Below are 19,368 nucleotides of genomic sequence, written 5' to 3' on the forward strand. Positions count from 1 at the left end.
CTTCATCAGCGTACATGGAGACAATTAAACCGTGGGCGGTGAATCCAATGCCGTATTCAGCATGGTGCTGACGTAGCCTCGCTGCTAGTGGCTCCATCGCTATCGCAAAAAGATTCTGCGAGAGGGGGCATCCCTGTCGTGTGCCACAGGTAATAGTTATTGGTTCAGAAATACTATCATGTAACAGAAGGCATGCCGTAAGGAGAGTTTATAGGAGTTGATTCTTCAGGATGAATTCACAACTTAGACATAGCCTCTGCAGCAGGGGGAAGAGGAAATGCAAATCCAGTGTGTCGAAGACTTTAGTGGTGTTCAGTAGGGCAGCCACCGCTGGGAGTTCTGGGTGAATATGGTGCATAATTGCAACAATAGTACAAAGTTTGTGGGAAGCCACACATCCAGGCACAAAGCCCAATTGGTCTGATTGTATGATCAATGGTAATAGGGGAAGCAGGTGATTTGCCAAAACTTTCGTGGAGATCTTGTTATCGACATTAATTAGAGAAAGCAACAATAGAAGTCGCTAAGCTCCGCTGGCTTATCCGGCTTAAAAATTGTCACTATTACTGCCTCTCACAGCGAGGAAGGGAGTTAGTTACTCATGATACATTTCAATGAGATGTGGAATCAAAATGAGGGCATATTCCTTGTAAAAAGCAGGTGTGAACCTGTCTAAAACCGGGGCTTTGTCTGCCGGCATGCTGGCAATAACTTGTGCTATCTCCGCCGGTGTAATCAGTGAGTCTAAATATTCTCTGTGTCCTTGATCAAGCCATAGTAGCTGAATGGTGTCGAAAAAGGCACGTAGTGCCTCCGGTTCCTTACTCAAGCCGGCTGTGTATAGTTTGGGTAAAAGGCTGAAATTACTTCAGGCAGTAGCGACGGTGATGTTAGCATCTCTTAATTCCGACACATACATAGTGGTGTGCGGCTTACGGAGCAGGCCAGCCAGCGGCTTGCTTAGGCAGTCCCCCTCGCCATATTGATGCACCCGTGCCTCCTTGGCAAGGTAGAGAGCTTCCCGCTCTGCTTCCTCTTTAAAGGAGGAAAGTTCCTCTCTGATGTTCATTAGTATGGCAGGGTCAGAGGGCCTGTAATAATCTCCCTCTAGTGTCCGAATAACCTCCTCTTATTTGCCAAGCATGCCACACAGCACATGCAGCACCCCAGCATGCTTTGCATAGGCACCACGAATCACCACTTTGAACGCCTCCCATAACTTGGAAGGCGATTCAACTGTTCTGACATTGTGTGTTAAGTACTTCGTAATTGCAGCACAGATCTCTTTTCTGAAAGCTGAGTCCCGCAGCCATCTCAGGGGGAGTCACCAAGTAAAGGCTCGGGTACAGTCCGAGGAATCTGCATCACCAGGAGTACTGGGGCGTGATCAGATAGTGTGTGCGAGAGGTGTACCGAGCTAGTTGTATAAGCCACGGCGCTCTTTGTGGTAATCAAGTAGTCTATCCGTGACCATGTGTTATGACAGAAGGAGAGGCATGTACCCTCATATGTGGTAGGATTTAAATGTCGCCATGCATCTGTGAGTTGATTGTCATTAGTGTAGCCAGCGCTCCAGCAAAGTGCAAATGCTGTTCACTCATCCCAGAGCGATCTATGCTCTTATCAAGCGCTACCTTGAAATCTCCGACCCAAAGTATCATTCCTGATTCCCAGTTGCATACACGTCTTCAAACCTTCATAAAGAAGTCCGGGTCTTCTATGTTGGGGTCTTACACGGCCGCCACTGTCATAGGTTGCTTGTGCAGTGCGCCAGTGACGATGGATTATCTGCCATCTTCATCTGTGTAGGACCCAGTGGTTTGTGATTGCAACCCCCTTCTGATTAGAATCGAAACCCCACGACCATAGCTTGAGCATGTAGTAGAGTGAGTTTCACCCCACCATTGGCCCTGCAGTCTAGTCAGTGTGTTCTTAGTCAGGTGCATTTCCTGCAAAAGATAGATATCTATCTTGTGGTACATTAAGTATGAGTATACAAGATGGGACTTGCAATAATCATTTATGCCCCTGAGGTTTCAGTTTAAGACATTTACGCATGGCTGTAGGAGTAAAATATTAGTGTCTGTAGTGGCTCATCAATGCTTTGCCTGGCTAACAGCTGCTGTATCTTGCCATCCTCCCAGCATGTGAGTATGAAATGCGGGCCTGGTGAGATTTCCCAGGTCCATATTGCTCCGTGAATGGCATTCCATAAACATCCCTCCCACACATTTCAACATGTTGCAGCAACGAAAACAGTCTCTCGTGTGTCCCCCAGCCACCCACTACAACCCCCCAATCAGATTGAGAAATCAGTATCACCCACCTGAACTTACCCCACTTATCCCACAACACAAGATAAATTGGACGGATCCCCAAGAGTCATGGGCACACCAGCAAACTACCCTGTCCGAGAAACAGGAGGCCGAGAGGAGTGCAGGGGACTTAGCCTTGTAACAGAATGTATAACCAGTGTAAATAGTTTGTGCCTTGATATCTGCTGTCTGCTCATGCAGGGCCGCTGTCTCATTTCAGTGTCCACCTTGAATAATTTTTAGAGGCAGTCCACGCCCTATAGCAGAGTCATTGTCACTTGTGCGGTCCTTTTCAGCCGGTCGATTGAGCTTGGACAAAGCTCGCTTATTTTTAGTAACCTGCATAGCGTACTTCAGAGCCACTGAAGGGTGTGTAAAGAACTTTGTGGTGTCATCAAGTGATACACCCAGTTTAGCTAGGTAGAGAAGGTCATACCATATCCCCAGTTGTTGGAGCACATGCTTGGCAGGCAGGAATTCATGTCTGATGGATTGCACCTCCGTGGTGAAGTCCGGGTAGAAGGAGAGTGTTGCCTTGGTACTGCACCTCCCCGCACTCCCTTGCTTTATGAAGGATCATGTCCCGATTCTGGTGATTCAGAGCCCAGGCAATTACAGGCCAGTCCGGGGCCCCCGGAGGCAGCTGTGGTCCAAGTTTGCGGTGTGCTCTCTCCACTATGAACACCGTAGAGAGTTTGGCACCAAAGAGCTCACGTAGCAGATCCTCCACAAAGTCTTCCACCTTGGCTCTGTTAGTGGACTCCGGGATTCCCATTATTCTGAGGTTATTTCTTCACGAACAGGATTCTAGGTCTTTGTACTTTGCTTTTATAAGTGCCAATACTTTGTCCATCTCCAGTAGTTTTTTTTGTCATCTGTTCTGAGATCCTCGAGATCTGATATCCAAGTGTCTGTGGGTTCTAGACGGTCGTCATGTGCATCAACCCTGCTTTTGAACAGGCCTAGACGGGCCGTAAGGAGGTCTAGTTTAGAATCAATTGTTTTCAATATGGACTTTATGTCTATTATTACTGAGCGGATATGTTCCTCTTGTGGTGCCGTGGCTGCATCTGTGGCGGCAATTCGTCTGGGGACTGGGTAGATTCACCTTGTCTGGTTCGGAGGCGTCCTTTGAATGCAAGTTTAGTTTGTTTGGTATCAGGTTTGCCCATTGTCCTGTGCTTCATAGTCCTGCCCCAACGTGGTCTCTGTCCCCTCACGTATTCAAATGATGTAGGAAGAAAGGCATGAAGTGGGTGCAGTTTCAGTGTCGCACTCCTGCTGCAATTCTATGGCGCAAGGACAATGCTGCGCAGTAGTGTCACCCAGGACTTCCTTTGCAGTGCCTGTCACAACAACAGGCCAGCAGAGCACACATCCAGGCGCAGGAGCAGCTACAAGTCCTTTAGTCAAAGTAAGTAGAGGCCCGCAGTGCTGGCATCCAGTGCCTCAGGGCAGAGTGGTAAAGAGAGACCAGCAGGCCCTAGAGCAAACCCCCAAGGCGTGTGCACTGCATCATAAAGGGTGCCCCTACTGGCAGCAGTGTCTCCTCCCAAAGTGAGCAGGTGTGGAGCATTAGGGCTGTTCCTCCACCCCTCGATGCAGCCCGCCCATGCCAGTTAGTCTGGTCCGGCTTCCAGCCTCAGGGGATCGCAGTACGCAGAGTACGGCAATCAGCACTTACAGTTTGTAGCGGGGGAGGGGCAGGCACATGTCTTAATGCCTCAGGTGCAGTTCAAATCTTGTGTGTCTACAGCCCGGCGACAGGTTCATAGCTGCTGCACACACAAACTAAGCGGCCGGCTTAGTGCCCGGAACTGCAGGTATGTGCACCACACACTAGGCCCCCCTGGGAACTCTACCACCCAAGCCCAGTCTTAGGCCACCAGTGAGGAGGCCCTGCCCAGAGCCACCTGACAGGGCCTCCGGTCCCAGCCACCTCTGTTTTTTTGCACAAATGATGTTGTCTCATGGCCACGCAGGCCGCAGCTGCGGATGTCTCTCCCAGCAGCCTCATGTGTCACTCCCGGCAGGCCGATTCGGGCTTCTCCATTACTGCTAGGATAGTTTCAGACATTTTGGCATCCTCAGGTAGCGTAGTCTGCCTCAGGGCTGCAGTGCAATAGTTTGCTAGGCGCAGAGGCCCCTTAATGTGCGGATGTTATAGGATATTTCCTCCCGGCTGGCAGAGCCCACTCAAGGTGCGGCCATCTTCCTGCCAGGAGAACCCAAGCCCCCCTGCATTGCAAGAATTTTAAAAATATACATTTACCAACCTTTTTGGTGTTCAACCACTGCTTGTATAAATAAGGCCTTAGACTTGCATCATGGTTTCTCGGGGGGGGGGTAGCCTCAATCACACTCACACCAAGGCTACGCCTCTCCTGTCAGTCCCTTTTCTGTTAGCACCTAATTAGGATACCCCCTTGGGAACCGCAAAAGAAAGTTGCAATATAGAGCAGGCTGTCCCACTTAAGTTCCAGTTAACCAGTTGGGGCTGGGAAGGGCAAAGGAAACTTCCAAAGCTTCAAAGGGTCCCGCAGTCTCCACTCCCTTGTTTGTATTGAAGACAGATAAATATTTTGAATATACTATTGTGGATTGTCAATGACGTGCAGATTAGCATCTAATGCAGGTTTGCATATGGTGAAATATGGCAAGTGGGGAGTTGAGAAATGCGGTTAGGAAAGACCCTAGGGCACTGAGATTTTACTGTGTCCAAATTGTATAATTGAAGCCATTTACCTCTGATGTCCTAAGGCCTCTGCACAGTGGACCAAGAAACTGGGCATCAGTTCCCGTTTTAGTGTTTGAATGAGGATAGCAAGGCAGAGCAGTCTTAGGCTGACTTAGAGGGGTGTTTTTGACTAGACATTTGGAACTCAACAACACCACTCAATAAGTAAAGTACTTCAATGTACACACAATTAAATACTAAGCACAAATCACACACACACACACACACACATCATTAGTGTGAATAAAACAATTTAAATGCTTTCCTAAGGAACTCCTCAAGAATTAAAACGATCTGGATCAACTACTCTAAAGATTCATCGTTGTCTTTATCAGTAATCGGAATGTTTCTATGTGAGAATTTACTTGCCTGCAGATCGTATCATACTTAAATGCCAAAATAGTCTGAATGGCCTGCCTGACTTGGATCACTTCATCGCCATAGAATCATCTCAGAGCTGCTCTAAAGTGCACCCCATTCAGTGTCTGCAGGCTTCAGCTACTCAGGCCCCAACATCTTGCAATGTTACTGTTACTACTCTAACAAAGCCTTGGGAAAGTCAAAGACCTGGTGCTACTAGTCCTGGAGAGTTTAAGAGAGTTTAGCAATACAAGTCAGGAGTATGTGCAACCCCAAGGCACCTAATAGTAGTCAATAACTGCAATTGTCATTTTTCCTTCCCAGTCTGTTTCTCAGCTCATCTTGACATGCAGGGTTTGTTAAGTGAAGGTGAAGGTGAAGGCTGAAACCTCATTTGGTCCCAGCGATTACTCTGGGGACCCCTCTGGGATATAAAATAATTAGACTGGACCGTCCTGTCAAGACCGGCGGGGGGGTAGCCATTATTTATAAGGATACCTCCACCGTCACCATCCTGGACCAATGCAGTAACAGTGATATTGAAATCCTGGTCTTCAAAATCAGCTCTCATTTGGAGACCAGTTGGAAGGGGGCATTGGTGTATCGTCCCCCGGGCCCTTGCACAGATGCCTTTACAATCCTTATGGAGACTCTGGCCCCCCATATTAGCATGGGAACAAACTTCCTACTCCTTGGAGACTTTAATGTCCATAGTGAACTGGTGGACAATGTAGAAGCCCAAACCTTACTGGCAGATCTAGCAACTTTAGGTTTCAAACAGTGCAACGAGGGCCCTACACATCGCGCTGGTCACACTCTCGACTTAATTCTGTCGAACTCTCACATGTTGACTTGTCATTCTCCTATATAGGTGGAGTGGACTGACCACTTCGTGATAGGTTTCTCCCTTCCCATACTGACAGAAGATCGCCCCCAACCTGCCCCTCTTTCTCTATGGCGCAGGCAGTGGCACAAGGTGTCTGTGGAGGCCTTTAGAGACATCTTTGTAGCCCCAGACATTTCCACCTTGGATACCCCGGATATGGCTCTTTCCAAATACAATGCAGCCTTGAATACTGCTGTTAATCTTATTGCCCCTTTAAGAGTCTGTAATCAGCGGTCTAACCGCTGGCAGGAATTATGGTATTCAGATCTACTGCGTGCAGAAAAGAAAGTATGCAGGAAGTTGGAGAAGACCTGGAGAAACTCCCATACTGTAGCAGATAAATTTCGCTACCACTCTGCCATGAGATCTTACCATAGAAACATCAGAGCTGCTCGTAAAAACCATATTATTTCCCAACTGACCGAGGCAGGCAATGACCCGAAAATACTTTATCAGGTCCTCCGAACCTTCACTAAGCCTGTAGCTTGTGAAAGTCCAGAGACTGTGTCCCAACAACTGTGTGATGACACTGCTGGGTTCCTCCTGAATAAGATCGACTCTATCTACCAAAAAATTGCCCAATCTAGTATCCTGGTCGATACTAGTGATTCCTTCCTAAGCCCTCAGCACGAGACTGTTGAATCTGGCCCCACTAAACTGTCCTGCATTCCAGAGATCAGTTTGGACGATGTTAATTCCCTGATCGGCACCATTAAATCGGGTTGCCCGGCGGACCTCGTTCCTGCCCGAGTGATGCATCTCATAGGAGACACTCTTAGTCCAACTATTCAGACCCTGATTAACCGCTCGTTATCTGAAGGTTTAGTTCCACTTGAGTGGAAAAATGCCCTAGTCAAGCCCATTAGGAAAAACACCTCCGTCCCTTGGTCTGATATGTCCAACTTGAGGCCCATCTCCCTTTTGCCGTTTGTCGGCAAACTGATGGAGAAACATGTCAACCTTCATTTCTCCAGTTTCATTGAGCAGGCCGGATGCCTGGACCATTCTCAATCAGGGTTCAGGCCAAAGTATAGTACAGAGACTGCTCTCCTTTCGGTCACGGATACTATACGTATGTTTCTGAACAGGGGTTTGTCCGTGGTGTTGGTGCTGTTGGACTTGTCCGCAGCATTCGACACCATATCACATGTCATTCTTCTAAGAAGACTAGAGGAGATTGGCTTGGAAAAATCAGCCCTGGCGTGGTTCACCAGCTTCCTCATAGACCGTACCCAGCAGGTGAATATGGGCTCTTTCAGTTCCACTCCTTTCAAAATCACTAGAGGAGTCCCGCAGGGCTACTGTCTCAGCCCTACGCTGTTTAATGTTTATGTTGCTTCTCTGTATGAGAATGTAGTTATTGCCTCATGTACACCCCTGCCTATCTTTTAAAATCTAGATACGGGCATTAATTTGTATATTATACGAAGTATGAAGATTCACCTTCATGTCCGATTTCATTAGAGTGGTGGCGATCTTCAGCGCCATTTTAGAATGGTCTCGACTTTGTCTATAGTGTGGGATCGACAGTCCATCTTCTGTGTCTACCATCTCATCGCTCACTTCGCGCCAATATCGGAGCTTTAAATGTAAGCCCAATATCAGCTGATTTACCTTTACGACTGGAGGACCCGATGTAACGATCCTTGTCCGTTTTGGAGCAGCACCATCATGCTGTCCGTTTGATTCTGTTCTTGAAACAGGTAAGAATTAGAGAGAAAACTTCCGTATTTCGCTAGATACCTACTCAGTTACTTTTCATTTTACGGATTAATTACGACCAACCTGTAACCTTCCGCTTATCTTTGCAGTTTTACTATTTTCGTCATTTCTACGAGCGCCGAGTATCTCGATAATTACCAAGAATCCTGTTTAATATATCCGTCAGAAATACCATAGGTATGTGTTCCTTGTTTATCATTAATCTTGAAATTTAGAGCACAACCACCTTCCATGTTTCGATGGAGCACAATTACCCTGAACCTTTCCATTTATTTATTTTTTCAGTCTTACCACTTTCATCAAAACGCCGGGTTTTTCCCACAATGAGCAAGGATCACTAATGATACACCATATAGAAATATCAAAGGTATGTGTTCGTGTCCCCTGACACCTAGCGAATACCATTAGACAAACAGCCATCTCATCCTACCTAGACTAGGAATTCATCTTTTCCTGTGTCTGTGATTTTCTGCTTTTTATTAACAGTTTTGGTTTTCCAAACAAATTTTGAGAATTTCCTTTCTATCTTTACAGTTGTTCTGACTACGCTACTTTTAAATTGCGAGAACTATTTTATCAATTACGAGTAAGAATCCCGTTTGAGACACTCCTTGAGATTCAGTAAGGTATGTTTTCGCCTCTCCCTGTATATAGCAATAATCATGAGACAAGAGCCATGTTATCCAACCTGGACAATAAACCACCTCGGTTTTTCTTTTTGGTCTGTAACTGTATTCACGTTTACCCATTCCGGTTTCCTTTTTAATCTCAACAGCTACAAATCAGGTGATTTTGTTGGCAATATCAGCATTCACAGCGAAATATGAAGCTCTATCTATAGAACTTCAGAGGTAATTTCCATTTACCCCTCTCTACAACAATTACTTTTCAGTGAAAGAATATTTATATGTTCAATAGATAGCGAGATAGACATCTCTTCTCATAGTACCTTGTCTTTGTATTTATATAGCACCAGGAATGCTTAGTTGAATCAGTGATCATCGCACAAACCTTGCAACGATACCCTTGAGATTTTCCCCTCTGACATCAAGTGGGTAGAATAAGACGATATACATACTATTTAAGGTAATCTGATTCATCGGATGCTAATTGTTCAGATAAATACTTTGGATTCAGTACTAGTCAGGATACTTTTAAACGATTAGTAAAGTCTATACCTGTTCCTTATGGCACCTTGTGTTCAAAGTGATCTGGGAAGTTACTAAATTTCGAATTAGCCCTTTCTTTTTTTGAAGACTAATTGCATCAACAGTGATCAGGTATTAGCCTTAATCAAGTGGCTCTGACTCTATGTAGATATGAAGACATCTACAATACCGAAAACAGTATATCAGTGAATAAGTATGATATGAGTAAATAATGCTATCCTTGATCATTAGAAACTTTGTGTGTTATAATTTCCTCTACAAATAAGTTCAGATAAATCCATTGCTAAACTTCGTAATATCAATCATGATGTACATAACATTAGCTTTCTGAAATGGATAAGTACTGTTCAATGAGTCTGCGAATATCTGTCAATCAAATGACATTAGATGACCAATATTCTGTAATGTTTAAATCTAGTATGTTGTGAAGCAGGACAAAGGCATTATGCATAATATGAATTCAGATGTTACAAGCCGGTAGCTATGTTATCTTCTGTTGTTGTTTTTTATTTCAAGAAAAAGAGCATGTTAGATAGATGAAAAATAAAAAGCTATACATGTCATTTATATATATTTTTTCTTTACAATTGCTTCTCTAGATTATCAGCAGAGACTCCTGAAGAAGGCGGTTTTCTGCCGAAACGCGCGTCGAGTTGCTTCATAATTGTATTTTTATGTTATTTAATTATATGAATGTATTGTTTTCCACTATGTGCATAATTTTTAGGAAATGTATTATATTTTGACACGTATATGTTGTTTTTAATGAATGATATTTTTATTGAGATCATATAGTTTGCCTTCTATATGATTTTTAATCAATACTTATTAAATATATAGTTATATACAATTTTACTTTTTTTGTCCATTCTTCACACTTACTGATTTGTGTTAATTGGCCATTCAATTTTGCTGATGTCCTAGGTTTTTATTCACATAGGTGTTTACCCTGCCCTAGGAATCTATATTAGTACCCAGGGGGTCCTTGTTTTTCTCACATATGTTTACCCACAGCTTGTCTGTGTAGGGCTTTTCGTCTTCGTATCATTACATCATATATCAAACATTGTCAGTACTTATCTCCCCTTATTCTGTCCATATCTGCTGGATTTTTTATAATTTTGTGAAATCAAATATGGCTCAATTACCAACATTTGGCTTCTCTGACGAAGTCTTTGCATCTCTTGTTGGAACTAGCGTCACTCCTACCACAGGAAATCAAACTAGTATATCAAACAATGAGGATTACCTGAAACTTACCGAACTAAAAAATAGACTTACACGCATGGAAGCCCATGGGGAATTTATGCTGGCTTATTTGAAAAATGGTATTATCCCCATGGGATTGAAAGTACGGAACATCCCTGGTTTGTTTGTTAACCATAGGCCATTTCTAGAAAGGTGGAGCCTCATTGCGAATAGGTGTTCCAGGGATCTCATGATTCTCATCATTGAGACATCCAAGGAGCTGGCTAGTGATATTAAAAAAGAGATTGAGGCACTGGAAAACAAACTTAAAAGCTCTATTAATATTGATGACGCAATGAAAAAGATAGAAGAGGCTAATAAAGAATTAGAGTCATTTAGTTCATACCTTAACAAGCGTAAGAACGACAAATTAATCAAAGATAAACGTTACTATACTTTGGAAGGAACTTATCCTTATTTAAGACAAGACTTTTATAAACAGAATCATTACGTTGATGAAACCAGACAAACGCCCCAAAGAGTTAATAACTTTACGGATTCTTCTGACTCAGAGAACGAAGGTCCAAATAATTACTATGAAGCTGAAGGTAACTCAAACCAATACAATGGCCCTCGACCTAAGCAGCCTTTTTTGTCCAACAGGGGCCCAAGGAGAGGGAGACCAAGAGTTCATTTTCAAACTCAGAACAGGGGCAATTTCCAACAGGCCCATCACCAACAACACCAACCACAATACCAACAGCAACCACAATACCAACAGCAACCACAATATCAACAGCATCACCAGCAACATCAGCCACAAGAACCCCAGTTCATTCGCGAAACGCGCAATCGACAATATTGGGGACAAGGGATATAATCCCGATTTTCAATTTATCTTCTAAAAATATCGATTCATTTACAGAATCGTTATTATCTAAAGGTCTGTCCTTTGTCCCTCATTCCCAACTTAACATCTTTGAACTTCAAAAAGATATTATTTCCTTCTTTCGCAAAATTATGTTAAAGAAATATTTTTCTATGCAGACAGACACTAATTAAAAACCCCAAGAAACTAGACAACTCTCATTACCATCTACTTTTAACCCTTCATTAGACCAATTAGGCCCGGAGGTTGCCACTTTCGAGTTGGTGGTCCTTCAACAACTAGAAAGAGCCCTCCGCTATATACCTAAACCTATTTATAACCTCAGTAGAGAAGAATCAGTTTCTCTCAATAGTCTGCGGTATGATGATACCATAATTGTTAAAAGCTGTGACAAAGGAGGCGGTATTGTCCTGATAGATAGGGAAAAGTATGAGCAAAAAATGAGTTCTATGCTCTCTGACCTTACCACTTACTCCCCAATCAGAAGTAACCCCCTTATATCTGTTTCCAACAAAATCCTCAATCTAACTGCAACGGCACTTACTAATGGAGATATCAGCCAAAAGGAATTTGACTTTTTGAATCACCATCAGTCCAAAACAGCATGTATTTATGGCATGCCCAAGATTCATAAGAGTACAATCGACCCTCCCTATAGACCTACCGTGTCTACAATAGGTACCAACACAGAGCCCCTTTCAAAATGTATTGATTCAGTTCTACGACCTCATATACCAAGGATCACTTCGTATATTAAAGATACAAGTGCCATGATATCCAAAGTTGAACATTTGCCTTTTGACCCCAACAAAGATTTGCTGGTCACTATGGACGTCGAGGCATTGTATAGTAATATACCTCAAAAGGAGGCTATACTTGCAACGAATTGGTTCATAGACACTTTCAACATTGATTGTCCTAAAGATTTTATTCTGAATCTCCTACATATTGTTCTTACCGAAATATTGTTGAATTTGGTAACACTCTTTATCGCCAAATTAAAGGCGTTAGTATGGGGGCTTCTGTCGCCCCTTCTATCGCCAATATCTATATGGCTGCATTTGAATCAAAAGTCATCTATAACGAAATAGCCCCCTTTTTTGAGTCAATTTCCCATTGGTCCAGATACATTGATGACATCTTTTTTATCTGGACCAATGGGGAAGATACTCTTCGTGAATTCATAGAATGGATCAACTTGGCAGATGATAATCTTAGATTCACAGCACAATATAACAATAGTCAGATTGAATTTTTGGACATAATTATTAAACATTGGAATAACAAACTAATTGTTGACCTCTTTGTAAAATCCACTGCAAGGAATACTCTTCTCCATTTCAAGAGTTTCCACCCGCGATGCCAAAGAGAAAGTATACCTTTCTCCCAGTTCCTTCGAGTCAGAAGGAACTGTACCAGCTTGGCTGATTTTGATATCCAAGCAAAGACTATGCGACAAAAGTTTCTGAACAGGGGCTACCCTCATAGGTTAGTCAGAGACTCATATAAGAGAGCAAGATTCTACGATAGAGATTCCCTCCTCAGATCTAAGCCCGCCAAGACAAACACACAGTTAGTTTGTATCACGAAACACTCTACTCTTGACAACACGGTTCGACATATTGTGAATTCAAACTGGCACATTTTAAACTCGAACCCAACCAACTGTAAACTAGACAAACCCATGTTCGCCCACCGTAGGAACAAAAATCTTAAGGATCTGATTGTGCACTCTCGTTTCACTAATAACAAAACCTGCTCAGAATTTGTTCAAAGATCTATCGCGAACAATTTTCCACTCAGAGGCACTGTTAAATGCTCATCCTGCAAGTCCTGCAATAATATCATAACGGGAGAATCCTTTGAACACAATGGCTGCCTAGTTAGCGCCAAAGACATGTGGAACTGCAAAACAGCCAATTGCATATATTTTATCATGTGTCCCTGCCACCTGGGATATGTGGGTGAAACCTCCAGACCCATCCAGACCAGGCTCACTGAACATCGATCTGCCATCCGCACTAATAAAACAATGGCACCCCTTGTTAAACATTTTGCAGAAAAACAGCATGGACCAGATGATTTTAAATGGCGGATCTTGGAAAAGATTAGACTCCCTGACAACAAAGGTGGTGACAAAGTCAGACGAAAAAGAGAAGTCTATTGGATTTTTGCCATGGGTACTTTTAAAAAAGGATTAAACACTGAAATCCCGTGGGAGAATGCTATAACCTAAGTTGACAATCCTTAATATAAAGTGATTGATCTGTTGTTCCAATATCTCTTCTAACCTATATCACCGCCCCTTACCTAGATACCCTCCCTTTTCCCTGTAGGAATCTTAGGATACTTATTAACTGTATATCTATATCAGCATCTATTACATATCCATGATTATACTGGCATATTTATATATCGTGTTCTATTTGTGACACGAACCCCCGATACTTATTAACTGTATATCTATATCAGCATCTATTACATATCCATGATTATACTGGCATATTTATATGTCGATTTATATATTATGATTTATCCTTTATTGACCATTGTCTATATTATCAATTTCTATAAAACAAATAATCAGTTTGTTATATTGGCCTAAATTGACCTTATCCGGTTCTTTCGGTTTTCTATTCGACTTTTAGACCTGTCAAGACCAGCAGCTATTTGTAGCGCCATCTTGTAATGAGCTACTTCACATCATTTCATCATAGAGATCACCAATATTATCATTCTCCGGTAGCACTGTTAGTTGTACCACTCTGCATTCAGTTCCGTTAATGCCAACAGTTATATATAGCGCTAATTTGATTTGAGCCGTTTTAGCGAGATATCGTAATAGATATCACCTCAACTAGCATACTTCGGTACGTAGTTATTGCCTCATGTACACCCCTGCCTATCTTTTAAAATCTAGATACGGGCCTTAATTTGTACATTATACGAAGTATGAAGATTCACCTTCATGTCCGATTTCATTAGAGTGGTGGCGATCTTCAGCGCCATTTTAGAACGGTCTCGACTTTGTCTATAGTGAGGGATCGACAGTCCATCTTCTGTGTCTACCATCTCATCGCTCACTTCGCGCCAATATCGGAGCTTTAAATGTAAGCCCAATATCAGCTGATTTACCTTTACGACTGGAGGACCCGATGTAACGATCCTTGTCCGTTTTGGAGCAGCACCATCATGCTGTCCGTTTGATTCTGTTCTTGAAACAGGTAAGAATTAGAGAGAAAACTTCCGTATTTCGCTAGATACCTACTCAGTTACTTTTCATTTTACGGATTAATTACGACCAACCTGTAACCTTCCGCTTATCTTTGCAGTTTTACTATTTTCGTCATTTCTACGAGCGCCGAGTATCTCGATAATTACCAAGAATCCTGTTTAATATATCCGTCAGAAATACCATAGGTATGTGTTCCTTGTTTATCATTAATCTTGAAATTTAGAGCACAACCACCTTCCATGTTTCGATGGAGCACAATTACCCTGAACCTTTCCATTTATTTATTTTTTCAGTCTTACCACTTTCATCAAAACGCCGGGTTTTTCCCACAATGAGCAAGGATCACTAATGATACACCATATAGAAATATCAAAGGTATGTGTTCGTGTCCCCTGACACCTAGCGAATACCATTAGACAAACAGCCATCTCATCCTACCTAGACTAGGAATTCATCTTTTCCTGTGTCTGTGATTTTCTGCTTTTTATTAACAGTTTTGGTTTTCCAAACAAATTTTGAGAATTTCCTTTCTATCTTTACAGTTGTTCTGACTACGCTACTTTTAAACTGCGAGAACTATTTTATCAATTACGAGTAAGAATCCCGTTTGAGACACTCCTTGAGATTCAGTAAGGTATGTTTTCGCCTCTCCCTGTATATAGCAATAATCATGAGACAAGAGCCATGTTATCCAACCTGGACAATAAACTACCTCGGTTTTTCTTTTTGGTCTGTAACTGTATTCACGTTTACCCATTCCGGTTTCCTTTTTAATCTCCACAGCTACAAATCAGGTGATTTTGTTGGCAATATCAGCATTCACAGCGAAATCTGAAGCTCTATCTATAGAACTTCAGAGGTAATTTCCATTTACCCCTCCCTACAACAATTACTTTTCAGTGAAAGAATATTTATATGTTCAATAGATAGCGAGATAGACATCTCTTCTCATAGTACCTTGTCTTTGTATTTATATAGCACCAGGAATGCTTAGTTGAATCAGTGATCATCGCACAAACCTTGCAACGATACCCTTGAGATTTTCCCCTCTGACATCAAGTGGGTAGAATAAGACGATATACATACTATTTAAGGTAATCTGATTCATCCGATGCTAATTGTTCAGAGAAATACTTTGGATTCAGTACTAGTCAGGATACTTTTAAACGATTAGTAAAGTCTATACCTGTTCCTTATGGCACCTTGTGTTCAAAGTGATCTGGGAAGTTACTAAATTTCGAATTAGCCCTTCCTTTTTTTGAAGACTAATTGCATCAACAGTGATCAGGTATTAGCCTTAATCAAGTGGCTCTGACTCTATGTAGATATGAAGACATCTACAATAGCTAAAACAGTATATCAGTGAATAAGTATGATATGAGTAAATAATGCTATCCTTGATCATTAGAAACTTTGTGTGTTATAATTTCCTCTACAAATAAGTTCAGATAAATCCATTGCTAAACTTCGTAATATCAATCATGATGTACATAACATTAGCTTTCTGAAATGGATAAGTACTGTTCAATGAGTCTGCGAATATCTGTCAATCAAATGACATTAGATGACCAATATTCTGTAATGTTTAAATCTAGTATGTTGTGAAGCAGGACAAAGGCATTATGCATAATATGAATTCAGATGTTACAAGCCGGTAGCTATGTTATCTTCTGTTGTTGTTTTTTATTTCAAGAAAAAGAGCATGTTAGATAGATGAAAAATAAAAAGCTATACATGTCATTTATATATATTTTTTCTTTACAATTGCTTCTCTAGATTATCAGCAGAGACTCCTGAAGAAGGCGGTTTTCTGCCGAAACGCGCGTCGAGTTGCTTCATAATTGTATTTTTATGTTATTTAATTATATGAATGTATTGTTTTCCACTATGTGCATAATTTTTAGGAAATGTATTATATTTTGACACGTATATGTTGTTTTTAATGAATGATATTTTTATTGAGATCATATAGTTTGCCTTCTATATGATTTTTAATCAATACTTATTAAATATATAGTTATATACAATTTTACTTTTTTTGTCCATTCTTCACACTTACTGATTTTTGTTAATTGGCCATTCAATTTTGCTGATGTCCTAGGTTTTTATTCACATAGGTGTTTACCCTGCCCTAGGAATCTATATTAGTACCCAGGGGGTCCTTGTTTTTCTCACATATGTTGCTTCTCTGGCCAGTATTATGAGGTCTTACGGGTTTGTACCCATATCATACGCCGACGACACTCAGTTGTTGTTTACCTTTAAAACCTTCACCCCTGTGGTAAGGCAAGCCTTCTCGAGTGGCATGACGGCGGTCGCCAGCTGGATGGCCAACAACTTTCTCCAGTGTAACGTGGGGAAGTCAGAAGTCATTCTGTTCGGGGAAGCTAAAATCTTGTGGGCACCTGACTGGTGGCCTACCAGCCTGGGAGCGGCCCCCTCCCCTAAACAGGTGGTGAAAAATCTGGGGGTCCGCCTTGACCAAGACCCCACACTTGCACATCACGTTAACATCACGGTGGGGTCTTGTTTTCATGTCATCAGCCTCCTTCGGAAGGTGTTCCCTCTCCTCCCCGACAGCTCGAGGAAGACCTTGGTTCAGGCTCTCGTGCTGAGTCGTTTGGACTATTGTAATGGGCTTCTACTAGCGGCCAATAAAGGCGTTTTAAACAAACTCCAGGTAGTACAGAACACCGCTGCACGCCTGGTGACAAATGCCCCACCTAGAACTCCATCCCGGCCCCTTCTCAGACTGCTCCACTGGTTGCCCATTCGGAAACGTGTGGAATTTAAGACCTGCTGCGTGGTGCACAGAAGTCTGCACAATCTAGGGCCATCCTACCTAGCTGACAAATTTGTCCATCATCGCCCCTCACGGAACCTGCGCTCCAGTAACCAGTTTTTACTGCAGGTTCCCCGAATCAGCAAGACCAGACAGGGAGTACGTGCCCTTTCTTTGATGGGTTCACGAATGTGGAACAACCTCCCCCTGTCCCTTAGGCAGTGTACCAGCCACTCAATTTTCAGGAAGAGTCTTAAGACCACGCTGTTTCAGGACTAGCGCCCCCCTCTCCTAGCACCCTACCGACAGCACTGCGCGGAGATACACCTCTGGGTGTGATTCCGGCGCGTTATAAACCCATAAATAAATAAATAAATAAATAAGTAGTTGTTTGTGATTGGTGGGACATCCATTCAATCTAGAAAGGCCACACCAGCCCACCACCTTTAACTGACAATAATCACAAAACATACGTGTATTTGTAAAGCGCACATTCACCCATAGTCAAAATTACAGATATTTATTATTACCCAACTCAATGGTACTAATTTTATCGACCACTGATGGACGAAAGGCTGAGTGGACCCACCGGGATTTGAATCTGTGATCATGAGGTCGAACACAGGCCCCTGAAGTGGACGTATTAGTCCACTGAGAACCCGACTAACGTAACTAGCACACTGACTGTTCCACTCTGGTACAGTATACTGGGAAAGAATCTTCCAAAATTAAGAGCACATCACCTCTCTGTGTGCACAAAGAGCAAGTCTTATTAATGGCAACCACAGAAAAGCATGCATTATACATGTGTGCATGAAATAATTCATTTAGGGTAATACTCAAACTAGAAGAGAATTGTATGCCCATGAAGCAAATAAATCATAAGGCCTTAGCATCAGGTAACTTCCAATTTAGACTAGAACTCATCTGCCTCCGCACTAACTACACAGATAAAAGTCTGAGTCAGACAGCAGTTTGACTCACTCATGTTATCATGGGCCACATGCAACCTGCTCTGAGAACTTAACTCCACCTTCCCACAGGAAACAGGCCTTATCTTAAAAGATAAACGCAAGAGCATCACAGTAAGTAATAAGATATTTGAAAGTCTCACACCTCCGGAGAGAGCAAAAACCACAGGCCCCCAAGTGAAAAAAATTGTGCTTTTCACAGGTGAAACATGCTTTGCTACAAGCAAATTGGAAAGTAGGGGACTCATTATGATACTGAGATCCGATTCTGACCGCTGAGGCCGGGTAAGTTCCTCCAGCTATATTACGATGCAACCGCTGCTACTGCGGCGATCTCATGTACAGTGGTGCACATACCACCGAATATGTTGCTGCAAGTGAGTACAAGCTCACAGGAAACGTGATATGTACACACATGCATAACATATGTAGGGATATGCCTTGTGCCTCATGTACCCCATTGTTTGAGTGTGGCAATCTGTGCACAGACAAGTCAATGGGGATACATGTCCCTTATAAACTTAACTGCATTCTGGTGTCCACAGGGTCGTAGTGTTTTCGGGGGTTCAGCTGGCTCGGTGTAGGAGGAACCTGGAGAAAGAATCCATGCCAGAGACTGTCGGGGAGAAGGTGATTTGGGTGAGCATGCTCCTTAAATCCTTTGTTTCCTATGAGTCAAGGCAGCCGGTCAGACCACTACGGTCAGCCCATCAGAAATGCACATTGTAATTCAGACGCAGTCAGAACTCCCTTTAGAGCTCAATGGCTGCTGCTTTTCTCCGAATACCATCTCAGTGGTTGCAGAAACACTGTCAGAGTCAGCAGTCTGTCAGTGGTTGGTCGGAGTACACAATGCATGCAACATAATACATGTTTAATACAATTTCTAGTAGCAGGATTTGGGTTTGTTGGAGAAAAGGATTTGGAGATTTTTTTTAATTACCCTCCCAGCCTCCGCTATGTGGCAAGGGGGGGTCACATGTGGTGTCCCCCTAACATCCATGCACCTCGTACCAGGTACCACAAGGTGCCTGGCGCACAGTGCATGGATGTTTAAGAACATCCCTTTTTTAGGTCTCGCCTACGACGAACGCGCTGAAAGCGCGTTCTCGCA

The sequence above is a fragment of the Lissotriton vulgaris genome, chromosome 3_1 (genome assembly GCF_964263255.1).
Source record: "Lissotriton vulgaris chromosome 3_1, aLisVul1.2, whole genome shotgun sequence".
Classification (NCBI taxonomy): domain Eukaryota; kingdom Metazoa; phylum Chordata; class Amphibia; order Caudata; family Salamandridae; genus Lissotriton; species Lissotriton vulgaris.